Source organism: Pogonomyrmex barbatus, unplaced genomic scaffold (assembly GCF_055798465.1).
Source record: "Pogonomyrmex barbatus isolate J1 unplaced genomic scaffold, ASM5579846v1 scaffold13, whole genome shotgun sequence".
Taxonomy (NCBI): Eukaryota; Metazoa; Arthropoda; class Insecta; order Hymenoptera; family Formicidae; genus Pogonomyrmex; species Pogonomyrmex barbatus.
The window spans coordinates 1,054,039-1,060,091 of record NW_028297109.1 but is presented as its reverse complement, the minus strand read 5'-3'; the positions used below and the strand labels follow the sequence as shown (position 1 = coordinate 1,060,091).

Here is a 6,053-nt window from a genome sequence, read left to right as displayed (position 1 = left end):
AAAGACGCACACTTTCAATAAAATTCACGCAGAGTCTAAGTTTTTTTATCGAAGATTTATTTGATACGCACTATTGATGCGCACTATTCATTCGTTAAATTTGACTGCTGTGATATTATAAAATAATTTCATAAAATATTCTATGTTTCCGTAACTATTCGCGTAAAATATTTTTAAATACCGATCTGACCGATCTGTCAGAAAATATTCTAAATTATTACAAGCCGAATATCAAATAATTCTAAGTTCTGATTATGGATACTGAAAATATTCTAAGTTCTTACTCGAAATTATTTACAGAGACTAAGTTCAAATGTATAAAATCGTACCGGAGTCTAAGTTCTTTTTTCACGAAATTAACTGACGCGGAGATGCGCGCTCTTTGCTCAATAAATGTCGACTGCTCTGCGGGCGCTCCTTGGGTAGTCCTTTTATACTTTCGGATTTCATCAGCCTCCGAATATTCCAGAACAAAGTGTCACCCTCAAATTCTGGGAATTGTTTTGGATTTATCGTATCAACATGACTCCGAATTATTTTTTCAGGAATCAATTATAAGCTAACAAGCTCGTTCGGCATATAAAAAAAAACGGCGTCTTTGATTTGATATCAAAGGATATTTTTAAGAGAGAAATTATTTTAAATTCTTTTAAAGCAGTTCATGCATGTTTATTTATATATGCTTATATATATGTGTGTGTGTGTGTGTGTGTGTGTGTGTGTGTGTGTGTGTGTTTATATATGTATTTATATATGTATTTATGTTTATATATATATATATATAAACATATATAAATATATATATATATATAAAAACACACCCTCCCTTCTTATTCGGGGGCTCGAGCCATGCTTGATGCAATCTCTCCTGTCGTGCTCCAGGAGGATTATTTGTATATTTGCCAATGGCGTTAGAGGATATCGCACCTGCATCCATCAAGAGAATAGGACCATCATCTTTCTGGAGTACCGGTCGTGGGGATTTGAGAGAATACATGTATATATGTATATTGTAATATACGTATATATGTGTATCATTGTATTATTGACGTGTTATTCTAAACACGTTATTTGCGATAAATATCATCACATGCCTCGGTAGTCGAAGGGATAAGATGTCTGCCCAGTAAGCAGGAGATCCAGGTTCGATTCCTGGCTGAGGTGGTTCGCAAAATAATTACGAGTTTTCACAACTGGTTCATGGTCGGGCCCCGCCGTGACGCACACTCTCCCTTCTTATTTGGTATATATGTTATTTGATATCCTGCGTACTCCAATTCTTCCCTTTCAAACAATTTCGAAGGGCTTCGAAATATCTCGAAAAATTCGTTTCTCGGCGAAAGTTATATTGCTCACTAAACGTTTTTTCTCTTCCTTAAACAAATAGTCTCGGCGCCAACAGGACAGGAAAGCCTAATAGAAATTTTCTTAACGGGTTCATAAAACAGAGTAATAAACGATTAAAATTCCATCACGTAACGGAAACCGTAAATCTTTTTTTTAATATTTTTATTTCTCCCTTCCAAAAAATTGGGCGGGAACTCAACTTAATCAACCTGGAAAAGCCGAGAAATATTTTTCGAGATATATACCACCTTAGTTGATAAGTTAGATTTAATACGCTGAAAAATCATTAAAGCCTAAAATCCAAAAATCCGATTAGATGTAAGGACACGCCCTAGAACCTCCCCGCATCTTCAAAAATCCTACATAAACCGCAACTCCGACCGCATCGCTCTCTCTGCAATCGCAATCTCTGCTATTCCGAAGTCTCTATTATATCCAAAATTCTGACCGTGCTTGCCAGTGAACATTCACAGTGAGTTCTCGAACGTCTTTTTCAATCCGATCGAGTGTTCCGGCGGACTAGTACTATCACCAGTACCAAGACTATCATTACAACACATCCAAAAGTAAATTGAATTATTTATTTCCTTCCGGTTTTCTTTCGCGGTATCTTCGCAACCCAAACTTACATCCGTAAACTCGATAGTGAACAACTAGAAAGTTAACCGCAAAACGGCTAGACGTCTATGGCGGGAAGCTAGATTGCGAGCGCAAAGCTTGTTGGATTAGGCTTATCAACAATTCCTAGAGTCCATCAACCTGAGCGTCGGAGCTTCACCGTCGTCTGAGGACAGATCTCACGCTCCAACGGAAGAACTCGGCTCGCGCATCTTACACACCACCGCCGCGAATCCCAATGCCTCACGCACCGAATTTCCGCCGCAAGACTCAACGCCTCGCACTCCGTCCCCTGTTTTCCGTCGAACTTCTCCTTCACCCTCGCGAGTCTCAATGCCTCGCACTCCATCCCTTGTTCTCTGCACCTCCCCTTCACCCTCGCGAGTCTCGACCCCTCTCGCACTCTGTCATCTATCTCTTCTCCCTCACTTTCGCTGGCCTCGATGCTTCGCGTTCCGTCGCCACCTCGCCCACAAGCTCCACATTCACCAGTGAGTTCCACGTCGAACGTGGAATTCGTTGGAGAAGTTCCACCAGTAGTCTTCGAGGAGAAACTTACGTTTCAGGACATCCTCTCCCAGTTCCCTATCTCCACCGAGACTCTTCCCCTGAGATAGGCCCCGAATCCATTGACTTAACCGCACTCCGAAATTATATAACTGAGAACCGCCCTGACGACGTCATCGTAATATACATCCCCGAAGTTCCTTATCCATTTTTAGTCTCTGTCCGATACTTTTGCAGAATGTTCCCATCTTCAACCATGAGAATCTGCGAACTCGATTAATAAATCCATCTTCCTTTCATCTCCAACACTCACACACACACACACACACACACACACACACACACACACACACACACACACACACACACACACACACACACACACACACACACACACACACACACACATCGAATTATGTTAAGAAAATGACTGCATTCTTGAAATGTTAACTATAAATTATTATTATTATTATCTTAATTTTTTTGGGAGAATGTACTTTTTGACAACTTTTTGCTCGGACGAAATATTATGTAGCCAATCTATTATTATTATTATCATTTTATCCGAATGTAACTTCCAATAAATTTTTATTTTGATTATTTGTAAAATTACATTATATTCTATTTGTTTATTCTGTTTAATTAAAACTCAATGTTAAAATTAAAATTCGTATTCCTTATTTAAAATAAAACCTCGATTATTCCCGCGCTCTAAGGATTGCACGAGGTCCTATCCCAGATTAAAGAGATTCGGTTCTTTGACGGACCAAAAAACGGACCACGATCACGCTAGCGCAGGTACGAGTTATAGTGTCATCGACATTGACTCATTACCCTGTGCTCAAAGGGTGCGTTCGACTCGCAGGTCGTTGCCTCAGCGACGATCTGAGAGAATAAAAGCAGTTCCGTGCATCCACCCGAGCTCTCTCTCAAATAAATCGACCTTTCCTTTCCTCCGAAGTTCGAACGTAACAGAACAACTTAAAATTTTGGGGGCTCGTCTGGGATGATAAAGTGCGATCTTTGAATGCAGAAATGAGTATAACGAGGTCTAAAGTCGATAAAACGATAGTGGATAGCCAATACCAAGCTGCTATAGAAAGTCAAAGTAAAACTAAAACAAGGATCTCAATTCCTATACACTTCTCAACTCCCACGGGAATATTGACACCTCATCAAATTCAATTTCCAGACGATAGTGAGATTGCCGAAAAAACAGTCTTAGAAGCGCGTGAGTTCGAATCCGATAGTTCCGACGAAACTTTGCGACAACTTAAGTTCGATATTGGTAACACAAAAATGTCTCAACAAAATCCACTTGCTACACTGGAATATCCGTAGACGCCATTCCATATTTTGATGGCCAAAATATTCCAAAATATTGAATTATTTTATCGAAGGTTGCGAAGAAGCGAAATCTATGCTTCCCGATGAGGCCTCAATTTGCTAAAATTATTAGAACGCGTATAATCGGAGAAGCACGTCGAAGTATTCAGGATCAAGACTTTAACATTGTTGCCCAACTCACTAAATATTTAAAACAAATTTACGATCCTTCGAAAAATATCTACCAACTACAAGGGGAATTGAGATGTATTTATCAAGGGAACGACGAAGACGTAGTAACATACGCGAATACAGTCAAACTCTTAAGAAAGCAAATACTCGAAGCATATCGAAGTTCGGAACCTTCTCTTCTCTAAAATAAAATATTAAGGATCATTAGAAAAAGACATGTGTAAATAAAAATAAAATAAATAAAATTTATTTAAATGAAAATATAATAAATAAAATTTATCAAGCAATTAAAACCGGAAATCGAACAAAGAATGTTAAGAAATTATAATGAGCGCACCCCCCCACTCCATTCTTTCCTCTGATTTTCCCCCGACCGATCATCCGTCGGAAACCGTCAACCAACAGACGGAGTGCGGCAATAGCCGCAAAAGGCGTTTACGCTTCTTTTCTTCTATAAATCTTATATAATCTTATATAAATTCGCGAAAACTCCGAAGCGTCGGAGAATATATCCGAAGCGAGGGAATACCGCGTAAACACGACTGTATTCTTGATATTTTTCCCGCACCACACGCTGCGCCAGCAAGCACTAATGCGCCCCGCGCCACAGCGATACCGCGCCACGCAAGCGAGCGAGCGTCTTATACCGCGTTTACAAGCGCGTAACCGACCCCGCGCCGCGCCGTTACCTCACCACCGAACTCCTCTTCCTACTCTTCCACATCCCGTTCCGATTCCTTGACATCCCAAAAAACCAATTATATTCGATCCTTTTTCTCCACTCCTATGGAGAGGGATGCTATCTCCGAGATCGACCAATTCGACTGATCCGACCGAAAAATAGGTATATAAAACCGAGGTATATAAAAAGGCATCGCTCGGATATAAAAAGGCATCGCTCTCCATAGAAAATCATTCTGTTCCGCGCTCGCCTTCTGAGAGCATATCTCGAGGAAAGCGAGTATTCGAACCGATTCTGGTAGCAAGCCTGAGATCTGTTGGGGCCCTCCCCAACGCGCCAAGTTCGCTTGGCCTGGCCGAAAACCATCTCCGCAACTTCTCATGGCAAGCCGAGAATTGCTGGGGTTTTCCCAGCGCATTGAGTCCGCTCGATTCGACTCCGCCGTTTCCGAATTCCACCGCCGTGTATCGGGGTGTCCTGTAACGTCTGCAGAAAATTAAAATTTGCGGATATATAAAATGATAAAACTGTAAAATGATAAAAGTTATAGAGAAGTAGAATATATATTCTTTTTTTTATAAACTTTTTATAACTTTTTTTTTATATAACTTTTTATTATTAAGATAATTAATAATAAAACTCATTTTCTTTCGTCTTGTGATAAGATAATATCATTTTATAACGTAATTTTATAATGGGAAATATAATTTTATAACGTAATTTTATTTTTCTCGAATCGTCTCTTCTTCGGTTCTCGATGTTGCAACTGTACAAGAGACAAAGGAGCGTTCGACGATTTTAGTTTATACTAAAGCGGAGGCACTCAAAATATTTCTAATGTAAACTTTCTAATGAAGGACTAGCTCGGAGAATTTTTCGTTGCGAAAATTTAACTGACAAAAACGTTAAATGAATTCTCGTTTTGCAATAATAAGATTTATTATTAAGCATTAACGAATATATCCGAAAAATATTAGGTCTTAGCTTTATTTTTCTTTTTTTCTTTTCCATTTATCTTTTCCTATTTTCGCGTAAATAACCGTAGCACGAAATAAAATGCTCAATCGAGGAGTGCTTTGTTTGCCTTTCCCCTTTGCATCGGGCCCTACCCTAGAGATAGGGCTTGGACGCGGCAGTCGTTACCAAATCGTCAGAGAGTGCAGTCACTGTCTCAAAGCGCTGAATCTTATAATTACAAAGGAAAAGTAAAAGGAAAGGAAAAGGAAATCACTAGAATTCTAATACGTCTAATAACTTACTTCTAACAATTTAAGGTAATCATTGCTTCTAATATTATTTGGAATATTATTTGATTTTGCCTATTATATTATATTATTATTATTATATTATTATATTATATTATTTGATTTTCTCATATTAT

General features: G+C 38.9%; 1 non-coding gene across 1 annotated transcript; it reads left to right on the top strand.

Moving 5' to 3' along the window:
- The first annotated feature begins 1,092 nt into the window (after nucleotides 1-1,092).
- TRNAT-AGU (transfer RNA threonine (anticodon AGU)) lies at nucleotides 1,093-1,164 on the top strand. Its single transcript has one exon. It is a non-coding gene; the product is annotated as a tRNA-Thr (tRNA).
- Nucleotides 1,165-6,053: the final 4,889 nt, after the last annotated feature.